At 42.1% G+C, this 23,300-nt stretch overlaps 1 protein-coding gene across 10 annotated transcripts in view; it reads right to left on the reverse strand.

The window, feature by feature from the left end:
• auts2a (activator of transcription and developmental regulator AUTS2 a) overlaps positions 1-23,300 on the reverse strand; it is a 299,562-nt gene that overhangs the window by 258,871 nt on the left and 17,391 nt on the right. Inside the window, exon 1 of one of the 10 annotated variants that reach the window (XM_052047737.1) lies at positions 5,013-5,031. The exons of the other annotated variants lie outside the window; for them this stretch is intronic. The gene's annotated coding sequence lies outside the window, so the exon portion shown is untranslated. Of the gene's footprint in view, positions 1-5,012; positions 5,032-23,300 lie in introns of those variants that run through there. 10 annotated transcript variants of the gene reach the window in all.

Below are 23,300 nucleotides of genomic sequence, written 5' to 3' on the forward strand. Positions count from 1 at the left end.
CAATCGCAGGCTGGTCTGTCTTTTTTACCTGTCTGTCAAAGCTCGCTTGAGCCAGTGTTAAACAGAGATGGCAGCTCACCCCCATTAAATGCTGGAGGCCCGGGCATATACACAAGCCGATGTTACACTTAAGGGCTATTAAATTATCCAGGCAATTACATGTAGCTGATGGTGTCAGTGCATTGTGTAAGACCATAACTAATGGCTTGTCAGGATATTGACTCCCCCCCCCCCCCCATACATCAGTGGGGAGAGACAGCACTTTGCAGTAGGTGATGCCCTGACTCTGTGAAATCCGTGCCACCTGTCACCTGTCACACTGTAAGATAGCTTGACAGGATACAGTCAAACTGGAGAAGCAATACAAGTCATACATTTGGGAGCTCACATTTGTGTGTGTGTGTGTGTGTGTGTGTGTGAGACACACTACTTAAGGCCATGTGCACACCGATTCCTCACATTTCACCGATTTTTAAATGTGCAAGACCCAACATGTGACAATATATATATTTTTTTTAATGAGTAGCCTACTTGAGTTGAACCAATACAGCACACGGCACATTTAATGGCTATCTGCACCGACATTATGGGCTCTATTTTTGTGGTCTGTGCAAGTGTAGCGCATGGTGCGTGCTAAATCAGCGTGGAAACGGGATAGACTCGTTATTGCTTTTGCAGACGCGTGCAGCTTGACAGAGTTAAAAACGAATGCTTTGCGCCATTGTGGGTGCGAACAGAGCCGGCTTGATTCGCTGGCAATCAGAACATCTCCTTTGATTCCATTTAAACGGAGACAGTGAGAGGTGTACCATCCTTGACATGGCAGAGGAAGAAACTGATGAGGATAAGTGAGTTCATCAGGATATGCAAGCAAAAGTCAACTCAACTGTATTTATAGAGCACTTTAAAACAACCACCGCGTGCTGTACATGGAGCAAATATCATATATACAACAATAAAACAAAGTAATAACGAAGCCAATAGAAAGCACAAAGACAGTAAAACTAAGATCAAGTCTGAGACATGCTAAGTCAAAAGCTAAAGAATACTAATGAGTTTTGAGACAGGTTTTAAAGATGGCAAGAGACGGGGGCTTGCCGAATGTTCAGTGGGAGGACATTCCAAAGAGAGGGACCAGCAATGGAAAAGTCTCGGTCCCTTCTGAGGCTCAGCTTGATTCTTGGTACCTCTAATAACGTCTGGTCCGCAGACCTGAGGCACCAGGCAGGTGTGTCGGAGCGGCCGAGCCGGCGAACAGTGAAAATTTGGCCAGGAAGATTGCAGATCTGTGGGTTGGAATTTGGAGAGTGCCTTCCACCCTGATCGTTCCTTCGCTTGACTTTTTGACGGTGAGGTCTCACGTGAAGCCCCACGAATCCATTAGAGCCATGCCTGGAAAACTCCAACGCAGCCAATCCTTCCTGACTCAACACATGAAGGGCAAATTTTTATGTATAATTCTTTGTGACAAAAGGTGGAAAAATTCCATAACTGCCTTGATATCTCCAAAGCAAAAATGAAATCATTACACAATTGAGAAGTCACAAGGCTGACTTTTTAGCCTGTCAGAGTCTAGACACTAAGCACACAATAACCACCACAAAATTGATTTGCAAATAAACACAGCCATCTTAAAATATCCACCGGCTGGCTGCTTTATATGCAGTCAGGCGGTCTCTTGTCACGGTGTTGCAGACAGATGAATGATGGAGCCTTTCAAGCAGCACGCAGACAGACAGCATGCGGCTGTCATCTTGTGACGATCAAAGCCGTCGAAAAATCACCATGAAGTCAGGGAACACTGGAAGGGAGACAAATGTGACGAAAGAGGTTCTTGGAACACAAAACACTTGAAAGCCAAATCGCTTTGTGTTTCATGGAGGAGAAAGGACGTCGAATCATTGTCCCGGTGAATCAGACATAACAGGATACACACTGCTCGGTGAAAACATGTGCACTTCCTGTCGTCTCGGACACAGGCGCAGCTTTGCAATTTTTTTCATTTTTATTTTTTTTAGTGCCTGGCAGTCTGGCACATTAAGTTCCAGCGTTTGCGAGCGTGCACGCATGTGCGTATACTGCAGCAGAGTACACGAGCTGCTTCTGGTGGAACAATGGATATGGTCTGACAAAAACACACACACACACACCTCCTCCTCTGCTCTTACACACAAAAACAGATCTGAGCGAATGTGTCCGAAAGCGCCAAAGAGACCTGCGAGCACGCCAAGAATACTGACAGAAGGGGGAGGGAATGTGTAAGCAGTGTTCAAATCACATTCAGAGGTGTTTCAAGGACGCAAGATAAATAATACTTCTTCACATGTGCGCAAATGTATTCCACGACGACTTCATGTCATCATGGCCAGAAAGCAGTTTATGAAAAGTCAGATACAGAAATTTGGAGCCTGATTTTGTCCTTCTGATCCAAACCATCAGAAGACAGATTTGAATCCGCTCACATTTGAGATGTTTTTTTTTTTTTTTTTTAGACAGTCCTTGAATGCGCCGAACGCGAGGCGACGCAAAACTGGTTTTGTTTAATTTCCTCCTGATCATGTGTGTATTTTCCTTGGCCTTTTACCATTAAGCTGTATTCCTTGAGTTGAATGCTCTCTATAAGTGCCGCAGCGTGAGGCTTAGGACATTACTATTTGTGTTCCTGTGAGTGCCGTTGTTCATATTTGTTCACTCATCTCAGCTCCACTCTGTTTACAGTACATAGCCCTTGAACAAAATGTTACTTTGCTAGATCACAAGTTACTTTTGTAGATGCATTCGGTTGCATACGGTTTTGCCAATATTTTGACTGGAAATGTATTTTCTTCAACAGTCATGTTTAATAATAGCTGAAAGGAAAAATAACAACAGTCTTTCCTGATAATAATCATCACAGTAATGGAAGCCTTTTTAATTGATTGTTTTTATGAAAAATGAAGATGGCCTGGACTTTATTTGAGATATATATTTTTTCTTTTTATAAATTATAATATAAAGACTGTCTTTTTTTTAATCCGACATATTTAATGAATTGCTATTAACAGTTGTTAATACCAACAATTTGGCAAAACTACTCATGTCAAACCCTAAAATATATCCTGTACTTAAAAAAAATAAAAAATAGAACCAGTACAATCTTTTTGGCATATTTTATGAACATTGAACATGTGGTTAATGTTCACAGCAAGGACTCACCACCAAAACAAAATGACTGAAACTTTTGACAGTTCTACTTTGTGCATCCGATATAAGAAATAGATTAACACTTGAAACAGATTTATAAGTCTCTACTAATATGCGCTGTGATGAAGCTAATCTCGCAAGCGGAAGGATACGGTGTTTGCGACCCACATTGATGACGTGACATCATTAGTTGCATGACTGCGACTGGGACGGACCGTCTCATTCCTTGGCTTTGTATAGCCTCGTCCGCTCTCTGGGACTTCTGGTGATAGGCACTAACAAGCAAAACACGAGTGAGGAGTGAGGACATTGAAAGTTCCCATCATTGTTTGCGCCGCTGCCTCTATTTAATTTTTTGGTGGGTGGGGGGTTTGGGGGGTCTGTGCTGCTGGCTGTAACCGTAACTTGGCATTGAGACAGCAACAAAGCAAAAACTGCACCATTTTTTTTGTCACAGGACCAACGATAAAAACTTGTTAAAAAATGATCACTTAAAAAAATAATAATATTAATAATGCCACTCTCAAAGCAGCCATGAAAACTATGAAGTGATTCAATCTAAAATAAAACCCCCAATATCTGGTCTATTGTTACATTGACACAAATAAAACATTCTTTAAACAATTATAGCATCACCAAAGGTCCTCATGAATGTCATTTTAAAACATTAGCTGTCATACAGGAATTTACGGGCACAGCTTCACAAAAATGTTGGCTGTACTACTTCCATAAATGTCTGCTTGCCATGATTTTAATAGGAACTCGTATGCATTAATGTGTTGGTCAAAGCCATTTTATTCAGAATGATTGCAGTGCTGTTCTATAACAATACATTAGGCGCTTGATTAATGTAACTCTTAACTGCCTCATTTGATGAGGAAGTGCTTGTCTCAATTATGAAAAATGCTACTTTAATGGCTTCATAAGAATATGAGAGCTGATGAAGTCTGAACAAGGAATCATTCAATTAGGTCTTCAGAAGTAGATTCATGATGAGGTGAATCGTCTTCTGAAAGGTCCCGTTGGTCATAAGTGGGAACTAATGCAGGTTTATTACACATTGAACAGCTGCAGTTCAAGTGCAAGATCCGCCTATTAGCCCGAGCTCCGATGAGAGCATCCGTCTTCCGATTCAATATGTTTGAAATGTGTGGTCGCATCTGTGCAGATTGATCAAATTATACCGTCCACGCGCAATTCAACGTTCCTCTTGAAAAGTATTGACAGCCTTTCATGGTTAACGTCTTTCTGGTGAGTGCATACTTAATAACTATAATCTATACTTAATAACTCAGATATGCCACTGGATATCCGGAAAATAAGAACGACAATCAACTTGTTGCTAAAGTCTTTGTACTGGTAAACTGATGGTATTTTTAACCCAATTGTTTTCGTCAACCAGGGCTTAACAATGAGCCATGTGCAAAAGCCATCAGGGATGGGTCCAGTCGAAAATGTGCAACTGAGTTTTGCAGCAGCAAAGTGAACCTGAACACACACACACACACACACACACACACACACAGACACACACACACACACAAAATGGAACATGAGTTATAAGATTAATTTCTGTCGCTTTTATGCTTTATGCAAATGGGATAAAAATTGCCAGCAAAACTGAAGCTAGCCCCAAGAACAACCCCATTTTTTTGCACCCATATGGATGATTAAGGTCTTATATAGCATTTATATTCATTCATTCATGTTCCTTTAGGAATTTTAATAAACTACTTTTTATTTCATGATGTCACTTTGTTTTTAATATCTTCAAGTCCTCCGTTTAAATGTTGCCTTGAAATGTTGTTCTGTGAAGCACATTGAGTTACCTTGTGTATGAAATTCGCTCTCTAGAAAAGCTGCCTCGCCTTGCCAATGCAATCATCTCCCCTGACAGACAGCTTGAGGTGAATTAACTGAAGGATTCCTCATCATGTGAACACATCGTTAACTTTGGCGTCCATTGAAAGCCCTCGCAAAAGCAAAGTGCGGGAATGGCGAGAGAGCGATCAGGTCCCTGCTTTGTGCTGGATGGAGCTCATTACCTGTGTTTGTCTTGGAACCGAGAGCAATTTACATCAAGTCGGGCCTGTAAAATCACTTGAACCCGAGCAGCGAGGGTTCACCCGGCAGAGCCGACAAACACAATAGCGGATATTTTAATGGAAAAGTTTCGCATTCAGTGGCTCTCGGAGGGAAGGGGGTGGTAGCCGCTTGAAGCAGCCTTCCTTTTCTGATTAGCCCCCATGAAATGTGCGTGTCGCGACCTTCGCAGAGAAATGATGATACTCGCTGCTGATAGGCTTTCAAGTATGTGTCCACACATGAACAAAACGCGCAGCCTGCAGACATGCTCGGCCTGGACACCGATGGTAAATGTCAATGACAGAATGTTAAAATCCTCACAGTGTTAATGAGGCTACACGGGTTGAATGAGCAGGCTCACGTACTGCTGTAGATGTGAAAGCAACAATCTGAAGTATTTTGGAAGATGGAAATAAGCAAAAAATAAAATATGAATGAAGTGTCATATTATGTGATGGCAATCCACAAATGTGATGAATTCTGAAACAGTGCATTGTATTGCTGGTTCTTACGCAAAAGATAGCGAATAGCATTTCATTATGTGCCATTTTTACACTGGACTACCTCATAAAAAATTTTAAAAAATACAAATTGCAGTAATTATAAACATCCATTTTCTACACCGTTTGTCATCATTCGGGTCATGGGTGAGCTGGAGCTTTTTCCCAGCTGCCTTCGGATGCCTAGACTGGTCCTCATTTTTAGTGTACACTGTGGTCCATCCTTCAGTGGCGCAAGATCCACTGTGGCACACAGAAAACACCAAACCCCAATTCTACCCACCATGTCTTCTCTCATCGTTTCTAAAAAGGGCAACCCCACAGGGAGGTGTATATTTACTAACCAGGCTGGTTAGCACATCTGCCGTACTGTGTGGGTTTTCTATGGGTATTTAAATTTCCTGCCACATTCCAAAAACATGCATGATCTGTTGATTGGAAGCTCTAAATTACCCCTCGGTGTGAAAGTGAGTGTGAATGGTTGTTTGTCTATGTGTGCCCTGCGATTGGCTGGCAACCAGTTCAGGGTGTGCCCCACCTACTGCCCGAAGACGGCTGGGTTAGGCTCCAGCACCACCCCCGACCCTTGTGAGGATAAAACAGATCAGAAAATGGATGGATGGATAGATTTCCCCAAAATTTGCTTTCTCACATTTCACAACAAAGAAATAAGAGTTGACACAACAGCTGCCCCTTGTATCGTCCCTCCAAGTTAGTTTTGGCGCAAACGTCACGCTTGCTTTGTTGTGCTAGCAAACAATGTTGTCATTAATGGCTGGCAACCGGTTCAGGGTGTACCCCGCTTACTTTCTGAAGACGGTTGGGATAGGCCCAAGCAAGCACATGACCCTTGTGAGGACAAGCGGATCTGAAAATGGATGGACGGATGGATGGATGATGTCATTAGAAAACCATTACCTTTAGCATTTTTCTTGGCCCATGCAGCTGCACATATTGCAGATAGCAGAATGCAGAATACCACTGCTTGTAAGGCACATAGAGGAAAAACAACCATTACTTAAATACAACAGAATATTAGATGTGAATAATGGGATTAAAAGAGTAAGATCATGTTTGACAAACATAAAGAACGACTCTTTAGTTTCTAATTCAGATAATTTGTCTTGATGTGTTTCCGAACAAATACAAGGCTTAGCAAAGCCATAAGATTGCAGGATGTTAAGTCCCTAATTAAGCAATACTTCCATTCTCATCATTCGGGCTCAGTCGCTGATGAAGACAAACAGAGGGCCCTCCTACAAATCGAGTCTGTCAGGTCCCATCAGCCCACAGCAATGAGCAGTCTGCCAAAGTAAACACAAACACACCACCATCACAGAACAATGAATGCCAGCCAGCGGGGGCTGCGCTCGCTGGCTACTTTTCAGAAAACCCACATAGCCAAGGCAAAGCTTGAGGAAGGACATCGCTTTTCACAACAAGAGGGTGCTTTATTCTGGTTTAGCTTTACAGTCGACAATTTACGGCAGCACGGTGGACAATTGGTTCGCACATTCGCCTCACATCGCAGAGGTGCAGGGTTCCATTCCGGCTCCAGCTTTCCTGTGTGGAGTTTGCATGTTCTCCCCGTGTCTGTGTGGGTTTTCTCCGGGTACTCAAGTTTCCTCCCATGTTCCAAAAACATGCACGGAAGGTTAACAGAGCACAATTGTCCATAAGTATGACTGTGAGCGCGAATGGTTGTTTGTGTCTGTGTGCCCTGCGATTGGCTGGCAACCAATTCAGGGTGTACCCCGCCTAATGCTCAAAGACAGCTGGGATTGGTTCCCGCTCACCCGTAACCCTCGTGAGGACAAGCGGATTCGAAAATGGATGGATGGACAATTGTTTTGATTGAATTTGATGATTAAATGCCTAACAATGCATAACAGGCATTGTAATGTAAAGAGGCTCCTCAGTTTGCACTAAGCGGTGCTAAACTCATAAATGCAGCAAACAGTTTTATGCAAAACACTTCTAGGCTACGCATATGAAACAATCCAACAACAAGCAGAAAATAGGATGGCAATTGAGCATGCACAACGTATTCTTGAACCAATGGACAAACCTGCCATCAAAAATGAAAACCCACTCCGGGCCATAATTTTCAACAGAAAACAAAAATGGCATGACAACAGGAGTTCAGAACATACCGAGTGATGCCACTAAAATCTAATTTGAAAAATAACAATAACTCCCCCATCGTCGAGCAAGAAAGATGTGGCAAAAAAGTCTGCTGCATTCAGGGTTTGTTGCACAAGCCTCTGCTTCCACCTCCTCACCCACTGCCATGGCAAGGCCATATTTCCTCTGACTTGTTTCTGTCATCGTTATCTAAGCAAATCTGAAACACGGCTCTCTTCCCACAATAAAGCTGTCAGCTGAGCAACTGGCAGCCTGATTGAGTTGAACTCTGCAAGGCATCATGTGGCAATCCCTCCTACACTGCTGAATATGTTTACAGTGCTGTTGACATTGCCATTCTCCAAGGAAGGAGGAGTGGTGGGCGCAATTTAAAAAATACAAATAGAGAAACAATAGTTGAAATCAAATCAGACGATGCTATCAAACTTGTTGACCGTCGGAACATTAAGAGCCAGTTTATACAAAAGGCTAGCTAGCACTGTCCTTTGCAATATTGTGTACGTAAAAAAGGTCAGGCTTAAACAGCACTCATATATTATCAACTAGATGTACAACAGAGCCCATATTTATTGTTAAAGGGGTCCAGTAGTGTGAAGTGCCTTATTTATACATCTCTGCTCTTTGTGGCTCGACGTATCCAAGATGAATGAAGAGGAAGATGAAACGCTGTGTTGTGAATGCAAAAGGTGAAAGGCTCAATGAAAAATCTACCCATGCTGCCTTTTGTGTTCCCTCACTCAAGTATCTGTCGTCGCTATACGCCACATTCCCCCTGCCGGCTCCAAGCCTATTTGAAGGTGACATGTAGGAGGAGATGAATGTGTGGTTTGCAGCCATTTAAAAATATATATATATAAAAACATGAGGCAAAGAAGCTATTTGTGGCTTTGGAAGAGTTACAGAGCCTGGATGGATGCAGAAACAGAAGACTTACGCCGCTGAGCTGTTTTCATCATGACACAATGACCTTTTGCAATAGCTGCACATCAAAACGCTTAGTCCACATGGGACAGAAAAAGACGAAGGTGCTGTATCATGATGAAATCTTCTGCTCACGGTTGACACGCCAAATAGTCAAAGCGCACAAAAGGATCTACTGATGATGATGACTGCAGTGTTGTCCAATGGGAATCATTCAGTTGTTTATGTTCTTGCTTATACTCTGGAAGTTGATATAAAAAAAGGAACAGTCAAGCTCCAATAACAAGAAGTAATGAAATATATTCTTAACTACTGTCCATTTAGTTCTGACTGAGCCCAAATAACAGTATAGCTGCTTTTCCATTACAGGTTGCAGAACGGCCTGGATCCGCTTTGCCTCGCTTGGCCCAGGATGGCCTCTACTGCTTCGCCATTACAACAGGCACCAATCAGGAAGTGTCTTGCAGAATTCATCTTTAATCAATTAAAAAAAAAGCTGTACAGTTTAAAGCTTGCAAGCATTGTTTAAAAGGGTCCAAGTCTGAAGTCACAAAACGACAGGTGCACTTTGTGCCATTTTAACTATGTATGGAATTTATAGGCTTGAAAGTTGACATAAAAAACACCATGGCGGACATCCAACAAAATCACGCAAAGACGGAAAGAAGCCTACAAACCTCCATTCATTCTTCACAATTTCCAAACATAATAACAACGATCCAGATTGTCCGTACCGAGGGAATAGACGGTACGTAAAGTGATCTGGCCGATGGTGAACCTAATGGAGAGACAGAACACGGGATCAACCCGACCAACGCGGTTTTCTAGTCACTGTGATTTTGTAAATCGAAAAACATTTCTCTATTGTTTTGGAGTTCTATATTATTGTGGCATGTCCAATTGCCGCTTGATTCACTTACTGTTGCGCTGCCTCCAGATCATTTCACCCACATTGGTTATGTGCCAGCTTTTATCCATGCCAATTGTCTTTTGCTGGCAGTGTTGGGAGTAACGCATTACAAAAGTAACAGTTTGCACAAACATTATGGTTCGCAGCAAGTACTGTAAGTAATCCAACACATTACATGAAGCTACGATGCGCTATAAAGACATTTTGACATTGTCATTTTGACACAAAGACATCTCTTTTCTTACACTTCGAAACAGTAATTCATGCCTTCGTCACATCCCGGCTGGCTTACTGTGATGTACTTTGGAGTGAGCCAATCCTCCATTAAGTGTCTCCAGTTGGTCCAGAATGCTGCTCACCTTTTGACTGGTACTCATAAACTCCGACGATGGCATCCTTGACATTTTAGAGTTCTTTTTAAGATCTAGTTGTTTTCAAATCTTTAAATGCCCCCCCCATGGTCCTCCCACCCCACCCATATTACCTCTCTGAGCTCCTCTTCCCTTACGCACCTGCCTGATGCCTCAGGTCTGCAGACCAGACACTATTAGAGATACCAAGAACTAAGCTGGGGCTAAGAGGGGATTGGGTCTTTTCCATTGTTGATCCCTCTCTTTAGAATGACCTCCCACTGAACGCTCGGCAAGCCCCGTCCGTCTCTTCCCATCTTTAAAGCTCGTCTTAAAACTCAACTTTGACTTTTGACTCAGCATGTGACTTGATTTTTAGTTTTACTGTTTTTGTAATTTCCGCTGTCTTTGTTCCGAATTTATTGTTTGCTGTTGTATGATTTTTTTTCTCCATGTACAGCACTTTGTATGACAGTGGTGGTTGTTTTGAAGTTCTCTATAAATGCGGTTGAGTTGAGACATGTAGACATTCACTTGCAATCTGAAATGTTAATGTCGCTCATTGTTCATCACGAGAACTCAAGTATTCCCAGCCACAGCACAAGTGCCCTCTTCCTTACAAATTGAGATGCTAAAAGACAGTAACAGAGTCAAGATGGGCTATGAAAGGCATTGTTCCTTGTAGACATAATTAAAGCTAACCACAGAGGATCGCCACCTGATGATCACGCACATAAAAATGCATCTGCATATTCATGCGGGATGCCAAGAAAACACAGCAGCAATGTAACGAGGCAAACCAAATGCTTATCATAAAAAGAAATAGCTACTCGGGGATTATGGGCCTTTAATGATGACAGCACTGCCAATAAATATGCTGTTTAATCTTAGTGGCTTGTTTGTACAATACCTGATGGGAGCATTTGGGAATGAAGAGAATAATGGAGATGGGGAAAGAGCAAGAGAAGCCGACCCAGAACTGATGACAGGGCTAGAACTAGCCTTGAGTGGGTGTGTATGGAATGATAAGCAAGGGCAGTTGAGGAAGCCACTGGCTGCCCCACAAGCTGAGCACAGAGGGGGAGAAACTATTAACGGGAACAGAACAGCAAGTGTGCATGAATGTTTGCATTGCATTTGAACGGGGAGCATTTTTTACGACAAGAGCAAACTGCAGCTATGTTATCTACCTGCAATAATTACGCATCAATGAGGATCACATAAACGTGCTCCCCCCAAAAAAGCAAGGGACAGCACTTCAGGGTGAATGAGTATCAACAAGTGGTTGCTGAGACCGCCCCAAAAATGTTTTTGTTTGTTTATCCCCTCACACCGAAAAGAAGAGACACAGTTAAGGTCTTAATAGCTCCCCCCCCTGCCCTTTTTTTATGGATAATGGTGTTCGCTTGCAGCACTGCATTGTTTGCTGTGCACAGAGCTTTGGAGGATGATAGGAATCACGTCAGACCACGACTGCGGGCCAACTCTCGATAAAATGGGTGACCCTTAGAAGTATTGTGTGGGCCCCATTTACTGTCTGAAAAATGAGTTGCAATTTCCCTTTTGAGAAAAAAAAACAATGGAAATAAATGAAGGGAATTTTAATCACTTGATTGGACCAACTAAAGACTTGTGGGTGTTCTGATAAGCAGAGTGAAAACAACATAAAATATGGAGAGAGAAAAACGTGAAGCTGAAAAACATGAATTTTAATTTTTGATTTTAAATAGATGAATGGTAATTCAAGGAAAAGTGGTGTTATCATCCAATATGTAAGAAGACAATGTGCGGTACAATGTCGTTACTCTTTTTTTAAGCATCTGACCTCATTTTCTGTGAATGGAACTAATTAGTGCAATATTCTCTATGGAGGTCATGGGGAAGATCGGGGGCGGTGGGTAGACTAAAATTGGAGGAACTAACTACTCCCACAAACTGACAATAAGCCTGTTCTAAACATCTGGTCCTGCACGTGACGCGCCATTACAGCCAAACCATATGTGGGCTAATTCCACCATAATCACAACCAAATGTGATGCTTAATAAACATGTTCATCACCAATAGCAACTTCATAACCAGAGTTTTCCCAATACCGGCTCAACCGCCCACCTCCCAAAAGTCATGACTAATGACAAAAATAATTGCAGCTGTAAAGGACCACTCAGCGTGGGTTCCGTGCACACTTTCCAAAATCCATTCATTCATTCATCTTCCGAGCCGCTTGATCCTCACTAGGGTCACGGGGGGTGCTGGAGCCTATCCCAGCTGTCTTCGGGCAGTAGGCGGGGGAAACCCTGAATCGGTTGCCAGCCAATCGCAGGGCACACAGAAACGAACGACCATTCGCACTCACACTCACACCTAGGGACAATTCAGAGTGTTCAATCAGCCTGCCACGCAAGTTTTTGGAATGTGGGAGGAAACCAGAGCACCCGGAGAAAACCCACGCAGGCCCGGGGAAAACATGCAAACTCCACACAGGGAGGCCGGAACTGGAAATCGAATCCGGTACCTCTGCACTATGAAATAAAATAAAAACCTGTGTCTCACTTGAAAGTGATAGTACAATTACCCTGATGGCACAGGAGACTTGATTGCAGAAAACTCACCCACTCAACCGCTCACTTTCATAAAATCCTGTGTGGATCTGTGTGAGCGTGCGTGCGCATACACGTGTGCGTCTGTGTATTTGTAATCATCATGTTTTGGTGTTGACCGAAAATCACAAAGTTTTCTGATCGCTAAAACATGCAAACATGCCGTTGAAGTTCTCTCTGCATTTAAAAACATCACACACGCACGCACACAGTCCTTCCGATGTGGTTGCTGCACGAGAGAGATGGAACATCCGTTCAATTTTCTATGGTCAAGAGATGTATTGTCCCGTTTCAGCTCAACAATACTTTCGCTGAAGATTCTCCCCAATTGAGTGATTCAAACAGTTTGCAGGACATACTGAATTCAAGCAGCATTAAAAAAAATGATAGCGGATTTGTTGGTGTATACCAAAAACGTAATCACAAAGAAAACAGACAAGAGAAATTGCTATAAGCCATTTTGCAAAGATGTCATTACAAATGTAATGTCACCAAAGCAGTCAAAACAACAGGACCACCAAGCTAGATCACATTCGGGACAGGGGAAATGTTCAAAACGCTGCTGCAAATGTGCCCTTTGGGAACCACCTAAAGATGTGCAGGGAAGTTCCTTAATGAACTGTGCCTGCGTTATCAGCGATATAATTAAAAAAGAAAAAAATCCTGACAAATATAGAACAAGGCCTGTTGAACTAAGGTGACACATTGGCAAAAAAAAATGTGTGTGTTAACATGAGAGAAAAGGGGCTGGCTGTTTTCAAATTTCCATTTATTCCCCTGAACAAGACCTCATAAATGCACAAAAGAAACGGAGACGTTTGAACATTACTGTATTGTTTTTGATGTTAAACCTACCTAAATGATATTCTCTTTAATAATTTCTTAAACATGTTTATGTTGAGAGTGTCTGATTGGCTGAAGGAAACAGGAAGTGTTTTAGGAGTCGGAAGAAGGAGGTCTGTTCTCGAACATGCTGCGGTTCAGACATCTTTTTTTTTCCTTTCAATAAAACTGCGTTCAAAGGATTCCATCTCTCTTTTTGCCGTTCGTAAAGTAAAGCCATGCATTCGGAAACAACGAACTGCTCAACTTACATGGGCGTGACAATGAGGCAAAGAAGTTGATTATTCCAACATGGGCAAACAAACATGGGCAAAAAAAGGTGTCTAATAAGCCATCGTTTAAGTTCTGATCCCTTTCTAACTCTCTGGGCATCCTCATATTATGCTGTATATGTACTAAAAATAATCAACCTGTATTATTGTTAAATATGTATTTTGTCCAATCTGCATATCTTGTCGAATAATGCACTAGTGTTCATAATCTGCATGTAAATATTTCCTTTCATGATTTATGTACTTGAGGGAATCTTTCAATTCAAACCCTGTCCTCATTTTTTTTTTTTTTTTGCAAAAAAATGACAACTCTATTCCAAGAAAGCCAGAGCAGTCAAACCAAATTAATGCCAATGAATCCCTGTTCAGCTTTCAAACGATTTCTCAGACAACAGGAAGAAGCAGCTGACAAACTGGTCCCAAGTGTATGTTTAATACTGTGAAAGAAGCCTTCATTTAACCATCCATCCTATCCATTTTCGAATCCGCAAATCCTCACAAGGGTTAAGGGGCATGCCGGAGCCTATCCCAGCGGTCTTCGGGCAACAGGCGAGGGACACCCTAGTTGCTAGCCAATCGCAGGGCACACAGAGATGAACAACCATTAGCGCTCACATTCTCACTGAGGGACAATTTAGAGCAGGCATGTCCAAAGTCCGGCCCGGGGGCCAAATCCGGCCCGCGGTCGAATTTCATCCGGCCCTCGGCCCCCGTCATAAAATCAGTGCCGTCTGGCCCGCAGGTTGGGCGCAATGGAACACGTGTTGCATTGACTGAGGTCTCGTAGACTGGTGAGTGATGTTTCATAGAGTACTGCTTCCCTCTAGTGGCTAAATGAGTAATAGCATTCACTAAATGAGTAATAGCACACTAGAGGGCATCACTCACGAGTTAACAAGACATCACTCCGTGTTTATATTGACTGATATGTCATATTTCAAATTCCTGTTTCAAATGAACCAAAAGAAATTCTTAAGATTGTTGAAATTAAAATAAAAATGGAAATGTGAAACAGACTGGCTTACTAAAATTTGTTGAACAATATTGTTGTTCAATGTAAAGAATGTCAGCCAAGGTCGGCCCCCCGACATTTTACCACATAAAATCTGGCCCCCTTGGCAAAAAGTTTGGACACCCCTGATTTAGAGTGTTCAATCAGCCTACCAGGCACATTTTTCCAATGTGGGAGGAAACTGGAGTACCCGGAGAAACTCCACACAGGAAGGCCGGAGGCGGAATCGAAACCTGCACCTCTGCACCGTGAGGCCGACGTGCAAACCAGTCCACCACTGGACCACCCTTGTTTAAACGTCATGTGTATTTTTGTGTTTGCAGTTTGCAATGAAATACAACTGCTCTCAATGACATTGCAATGTGTTCTTGTGGTTGTCTTAGTGAGTCACAAGACAGGAGCCTAATATCTAAAATATGTTCGCAGTACTGCAAAAGATTCTGAGCATTTTTGTTTTGGAGCTTTTCTGGTGCATTTACTTCACACCACTCACTAAAATGTACGGAAAAGTCTTTGATGGGAGAGGAGGGGGGCATGGGAGGAGGCAAACCAACACGCTTCCCTCCCTTTCTACGATTGCATTATTTTTACAAATCACAGTGTGACGCGTACAAGAAATGAGACGTCAATCTTCATCAACCGTGCAGAGAAGCAGCCCCGGCTCCTCTGTTTAACGGGTGCGTTGGCAGTTTGTCAACCGTTCCTTCTCTCTGTTAGCTTGTCAGTCAGTTTCTGTCTCGCTACCCAACTGTCGTTCGTTCACCCGTCTCACAAACTCGGCCTCTGTATGCCGCGCACTGGGCAGAAACACACTGAGGAAAACAAACAGCCCCCACTCCCCCCAGCCCGCCCTCGATTCCCTCAGGACACCTCGGCGCCTCTTTCCACAAAGCAAATAACGCCGAGTTACACAGTCAGTCACCCCCGTCCCCTTCCCATTTCCCTGCCTTTCAGTTGAAACGCCGCCCTCACAACAATGCATCTGAAGGTATGACATCTCCCAAACTGAGAAAAACAAATGCACTTCCTAAACATGTCCGTCTACTTCATAGGAACTGATGCCTCTCCTAATGGGTGAATATCAGTCGACAAATAGTTGAAATTAGTTTGCTGATCGTAATCACAGGCAGGAAGACTTGCGTAATCCCCCCACCCCACCCTGCCCCCGATTTAACACAAGACGTTCCAATAAGAGCAGACTAGCACCTGAGGGCTAACACAAAGAGGTGATTTAATTAACCTCAGCCTATTAGTGTGAGAACACCTCTTTTGTTCAACAAGCCACAAGAAACTTGTGAGAGGTGCGCATGAATAGTGATGCAAGGACTCAAATACAGATCAGTGGGGCATGACAACCTTGTCTTTCGACACACTCGATCGCCTTAGGGCGTGATATTTGCCAGATTACTTGAACATGACTCAATCTTGTGGAAACGAGAGAATAGTTTTGGGATGCACTCATCTGTTAAGGTGCAAAAGATCATGATAAATCGTATGAATTCAGCAAAAGCTAGCCACCTGTGAAATCCCTCCAGTGATCCTAATTTCTCAGTAGATACAGATTGAAAGCGCCCGAACCCATTCCTCAATCAATCCTGTCGAGATTGACCCGGCAGGAGCGCTCCGCAACATTATATCATTAATGACGACAGGCTCTTATTCACACATAACTGCCGCTACATGCAACCACTAAACCAGAGGATGTCGAGCTTTGATTTACGGCTACTTCCTGCAGCAAGCATCAATATCAATTACTGTTGCTAACGGACGTGAGTCAAGGAAGGAAAATATCAGCCTCGCATTCATTTCGTTTTATTCACAACCTCCGTGTCTGTTACAAAAACAGCTTGTAGAAAGACTTGTTATCAGCCAAAAGAGGGTTTCTGGACTGGTTATGAGAGAATTGGACGAATCCCCCCCCCCCAAAAAAAGAGTGAAAATGACTAAACGATATTATGAATTTGAATCTTGGGGAAAAGCAGCACGATATTTTACATAAAACCCAATGCAGACAGTGTTTTTTCTGGTTCATTAAAAGCGGACAGAGGGATTTTAAACAGCAATATTGATCCCTGTTAAATTTTTCTTGAATGCCAAGTACAGTCTGTGTCCGAATGTAAATTCTGGGGTTTTAAAACTAGTGGTACGGTTTCAAAGTAGGGTTGGGTTTCAAATTAAGGATTTAAACTAAGCTCAATTTTAATTGACAACAGTGTCACGGGGAGTGTTAGGGTTGTGCCAACAGAATGTGTGACCTCAGGTTTCAAACTATGGTTAAGGTTAAAAAAATAAGAGTGGGATTCGAGAAAAGGTTTTCAAATAAGAATAGAGTTTAAAATTAGGGTTTCAAATTCGGGTTAGGGTTTCAAATTATTGTTTCAATCTAGGTTAGCAGTTCAAATGAGGTCTTAAAAATAGAAGTATGGTTTCAAATTAGGGTTTGAAAATTGAAGTATGGTTTCAAATATGGAGTAGGGTTTAAAATTGTTTTTTCAAAAATGTGTAGGGGTTTCAAATTAGGATTAGGGTTTCAAATTGGGGGTGGAGTAGGGCTGGAAATTCGGCTTTCAAAACAGGGTTGGGGTTTTATTTTAGCGTTTCAAACGAGGGTTATGGTTTCAAAGTAGGGTCTCAAAGTAGGATTAAGATTTGACGTAGGGTTTCAAACGAAAAACTACAGTTACGGTTCAGGCATTCAAACTAAGGTGAGGGTTTCAAATTGGGTTTAAAAATAGGAGTGTGGTTGCAAATTAGGGTTTCAAAATAAGGTTAGTGTTTCAGTGTTACTTTTCACAGTAGGGTTCGGGTTTCAAAGTAGAAACAGTTCAAGTTATTCACCCCAATGCCACCAGTTAGTCTGGAAATTGTATTTAAATGTGTTGGTTCAAAGCCATAACACTCCTGAAATCCATTTTAAACTCAATCTTCAGTTTGCTTTGGAGTGGACTATTACAACAGCGATATCCTGAATTTCGACTGCTTTATTGTGAGAGGCATACAAAAACTATTCATGACAGAATACAGAATGTGGACAGGAGTGCTGCAGGAAACACTAACAAGTGCCAACTTCACAGTCTGATTATGTTTTACAGATCAGTCAGCCGAAGACATATTTGCCAAACAGCTTCCCCCGCCCCCAGAGTGGAATTACTGTTCAATTATTGTTCAAGTGAGTGTAAACCGGTTCACAAAGTTATTGCAAAATGTCACAGTTTTTTTATTACATATGACAATTTGAGATTTCGGTACAGATTTAAGCACGGGTCGTGGAAGTTTACACATAGAATTTGTTTTCGTGGGCCACATAAAATGATGTGGCGTGCCGGATCTGGCCCCCGGGCCTTGACTTTGACACCTGTAGACTAGACTATGAAGAAGTGAACAACACCAGTATTGCAGGATTTGTCATTCTGCATGGCAAGTGTGTGCATGTAGACAGGTTTCAACAAGACAATACGTATATAATAGAGGATGAAGCCCTGAAACTACCATCCAAAATGTTCTGGTGACACATGCAACGGTTTCTTTTCTGAATATACAAACATGCACATCTCTCTTCTTGTAAGAGAGACAGACCTCTCCTTGCATATTAAATTGAAGCTACTCCACTTTTTCTACTTTTATGAAACTGTCATGCTTTAACACCTACAACGGGTTTGATTTAGGTCTGGTGAGTAATACACTGGAGAACATTTGAAAAACTTTCCTGTCAGCAAAGCTGTTTTTTTTCTGAGCCGTGTACACACAAAAAAAGGATGAGTTGATGTTCCTCCGCCACACTGGTGATTTGTTGGCTGCCACCCTTTTTTCACATTCAATCGGGAAAAAAAAATGCTGCCGTTAAATTGATAAATCCTTGAGGTGGTTCCAACTCCTGTATTGTTTTAAACTATTAATCTTTCCACTTCAGCTCTATTGGATTTGCCAAACCTGCCAAGCCTCCCCAAGCTCAACATGTTAGTTTTATTTGTGGACTTGTCTTCCTAACATTCTGTCAAAGCCGATTTGTCTACTTCCACTCGGGGGCGATACATAATTCATTTCACCTCGTCAGCGACGATCATGGGAAATCTCACCACACGCTTGCTTTCAAACATTGTCAGTACACGTGGGCGTTTCACGTGCGTAGCCGTGTACAACACGCAGCATGTGTCCAAAAGAGAGACTTTGTGTTGTTGTCGCACTTGACCTTAGCAAAGGCAGCTGGCGCAGCTCCGTAGGCCGTGAAAGTAACTTAGTGCTGACAATGCAATTTGGGAAAGAATTACAGAGTATAATCAGTACAGGTGGCCATCACTTATCTTGTGTTCGCCATTTGCTGCTGTCCTTCCTACTACACAAAGTCATTGTCGACTGTTGAATCTGGGAGATGACATAAATGAGGTTTTATTTTATTTTATTTTTTTACTCTATGCATCTGACTTGACTTGGCACGCACAATAAGACCCAAACGGTTAACTGTCTGATTATCTATAATTATGTGTGGCATCTGACACAGATAAAAACATTAAAAATAAAAATATTTTATGAGGGTATGAAGTGGTACCTCAACTTACGAAAGTAATTTGTTCAGGAAGAAATTTATTTACTCGAATATTTTATCAGTGGAGATGCATTTTGCATGTAAATGCCCTAATCCGTTCCAACCCCGTTCCAAAAATTCTGACAGAAATGTTTTCTAAAGCATATAAAAGCAAAATATGTAACAAATACATGTTACAATTAAATTATTGCACAATAAATGACACTTGTGCATATTGTAAAAAACAAAGAATAAAAATTATGGTCGTTTAACTTTTAAATGTGTCCTTATTGTTTTTTGCCCTCTTTAGTTCATGTTCTCTCTCAGAAATGTTTTTTGCCTGGCATTTTGTAAGGAGCTGATCCAAGGGCTTTTGCTTTTGTCGGCTTTTAACAATCCTTCGAAAATGCATAGTGAGCGACCGCCGGACTGGGGAACACTTTCTAGGTGATTGACTTTTACGTAAAACTATTGGAATGCCTCATGGCCCGAAGGGCAGAATGACGAGGACGCTGCATAGACACATATCTGTCTGTTTATCTATCTACAAATGTAGACACATACGGTAGAGGTCCCTCTTAGCCAATGGGATGCCAGGAAAATGCAGTGAAATAGCCAATGGTAGAGCAGCTATAACTATGTTGAGATCAGGAAACTCTGATCCTCGATTAGCAGACCATACTGTATTTTTACCTTTTGTATCTTGAAATTTGGCGGCCCGGTAGTCCAGTGGTTAGCACGTCGGCTTCACAGTGCAGAGATACCGGGTTCGATTCCAGCTCCGGCCTCCCTGTGTGGAGTTTGCATGTTTTCCCCGGGCCTGCGTGGGTTTTCTCCGGGTGCTCCGGTTTCCTCCCACATTCCAAAAATTTGCGTGGCAGGCTCAACACTCTAAATTGTCCCTAGGTGTGAGTGTGAGCGTGGATGGTTGTTCGTCTCTGTGTGCCCTGCGATTGGCTGGCAATCGATTCAGGGTGTCCCCCGCCTACTGCCCGGAGATGGCTGGGATGGGCTCCGGCACCCCCCACGACCCTAGTGAGGATCAAGCGGTACGGAATATGAATGAATGAATGAATGAATCTTGAAATTTCATTTGTAACTTGAACATTTCATGTGAAGAGATGTTCGAAAGCAGAGGTACCACTTTACCTGGGCTAACGTATCATGCCATCCATGAAATAGAGCGCCAGTGTGACCCAAACAAGATTCGATTAGGGAAGAAGTGTATATGAGCGTGCAATATTGGTAAACTGTGTGCGACGTACTAAAATACACACACAAGGTATGTAAGACATGAAATGAATCACTTGCTCCTTTGTAATCCATAAAAGATTGACATTGTGTTCCATTGTTGACTGGCCAAGGGCATTTGTTTACTGCACAAATTCCCAAAGAGCATCATTCACTCCCCCCTGCAGGCTGCTCACTTCTTTTCAGGGGACATGAGATCATTCTTAAGTTTTTCAAATCTTCATGGTCAATGTGGAAATGTTTAGCAGCCTCTGCGCTATGCTACACACAGCAATGCTTGTCTTTAAACTGTACCAAAAACTTGAGTTTTACAGATGCTCTGCGGCACAAAGTCTGTTTGACTGGAGCCCACCATTTGAGGCAACACTGTATTTTAGATGTTGAAAAATAGGAGGATCATTTTACGTACAAAGTGGAATACTCTTATCTTCCCCAAAAATAAACGATATTTGTCGTGTAAAGTGTCACAAGCCCTTTTGTAATTGCACAAGTATCCAGTGTTAAACTTGAGAGAATGCCTTTCTTTTTGTCAGATTTTGTACCGAATGTTCGATAGTCAGACAATGTGGAAGCCAGTTTCTAGGTCTGTGGATCACCGATCATTGTCAACCTGACTTTCCCCATCGGGCTAAGCCGTCATCACCAGGGACTTGGCGCTTCTCCTCTGAGCTCTTTCTGCCGCAAAAGGACTCCTGTGAAATGAAGCATTGATCGCCCCTGGGCATTACAGAGAATGATATTGCTTGTGTGCATGCTTTTGCTTTTGCAAAGGTTAAACAACCCCGAATAGGCTATTTGGTCGGCGTGAAGTGCTTGAAGTTTTTATGTTAGAATTACCATATTTTCCGTAGCATGAGGCACACCTAAAAGCATTCAATGTTCTGTCAAGCCGACAGTGCGCCTTATAATCCGATGCGCCTTATACATCCATATTATGATTGCCTGGACGTAGCATTGGAAATGCTCTGTAAAGCTCTTTGTTACAGCTGCAGCAGTTGTGAAGACTATATAAATAAAGCTGTATTGTATTATACTCCCTTTTGTGGATGTATAGCGCAACAGCAGCCACTGTTGTCACTTCTATTCTTGTGCACCTTATAATGCGGTGTGCCCTATCTATAAAAACCAGTTTTAAAATAGACCGTTCCATGAAGGTGTGCCTTAAACTCCAAAGCCCCCGTATAGTGCGGTGAATATTTTGATTCTATTACATGTGATATTCAGGTTATTCCTAAACCATATGATCACAAGTAAAGCTTTACTGTTCATATGAGTGAATCCCTTTAATATTGATTTGCAGCCTCACTGCAATGGGATCAACAATTTCCCTTGTTTTGCATGGCATTCGCCAACTGCGAGTTAATCCTTTGATTGTTGGCACGTTTACCGTCGGTGAAACACATGATGGATTGAGTAGTATTTGAGCAGGACTGGTATCTGTTTTAAAGTTAAATCCACTATGGCAAACTGTGTCCAATGTATTTGCTCCAGTACAGATTACAGCGCATTAATTATGTAAAACCTCGCTTTGCTGGTTATTCCTACCTCAGGCAACCTTCTGGGCGCTTGGAAAAGAGGGATGATTATTATTGCTGTTGTTGTTATTACCGTACTAGATATCCGCCGCGATTTGGAGACTACTATAATGAGGTCTTTACAAGATTTTTAATTTTCTTTTGGAAAGTAATCTGCTCTGGTTATGCACCGTTCACTTATTAATGTTTTCATTTCAGTCAAAACTTTCCTTGCTGATTAAGCTGCGCCTCATTAAAATTGATTGAAAATATTGCAGTATTCACTGCAATCACGCTATAAATGCTTTGAAACGGTGACATTTGGTTGGCGGCTCGACAAAAATAAAAAGAAAGTGGCATCAAAACCCTCTCAGTGTGAATGAATTTCCCTTTGATTTCTCTAACGTAGCCTTTTTGTATAGCTAACCAGTTGTAAATAATGTTGCATTGAGCTATTCTAAGTGGTCTGGGTTGCTGGTTCACAGCCAAGTACTACAAGATTGTAACGTTTGCGCATCAATGTCGAGTAGTTTGCATTTTACCATGAGACACTTGTACTGGCATCCGTTTTATTGTAATACTTGCTTTTCAATTCATGATAAGCTACCAGGTGTTTGTTGTGATGAGCTGCTGAACGGCAGCCAACAGATTTGTTAAATAGCTTCCCTTCAGACTGCTCCAGAGGGAGGAATTGTAGCTCCCTATGACATGTCTAAAACGGTGATAATGATATGCAGCAAAGAAGGAAGCACACGTAGACACACGCTGAGCCTGCAAATCATTGTACACATCATTAAATGCCAAGTGCAAGACCTGTAAAAGTACCTCACTTCCTCATTCTTACATTGTAATCATTTCTCAAAGAGTAACCAAAGCACAGTAAGAGAATTGGATTGATGTATTTGTATAGCTGCTGTGAAAAAGTGTAATTTCATTCCAATATAATGTTCAATGCCTAATGTTACAGAGTCACATGCTGTATAACAATGAATACAGAACTAAGGACCACTTTGTATGTTCTATACATGTGTTTTTGAGAGGTCAGACGTCCAGGTTACTTATGGGTTTTTCCCACCTCCTTGCCAGCTGAGATGTTACAGTACAAAAGAGATTTAGCCACAACTCCAGGATACTATTAATAAACCAGACGCTTCTTTGCTGTGTTGACGTAATGTGCATTGTCCTTGACAGAAA

The sequence above is a fragment of the Hippocampus zosterae genome, chromosome 16 (assembly GCF_025434085.1).
Source record: "Hippocampus zosterae strain Florida chromosome 16, ASM2543408v3, whole genome shotgun sequence".
Classification (NCBI taxonomy): domain Eukaryota; kingdom Metazoa; phylum Chordata; class Actinopteri; order Syngnathiformes; family Syngnathidae; genus Hippocampus; species Hippocampus zosterae.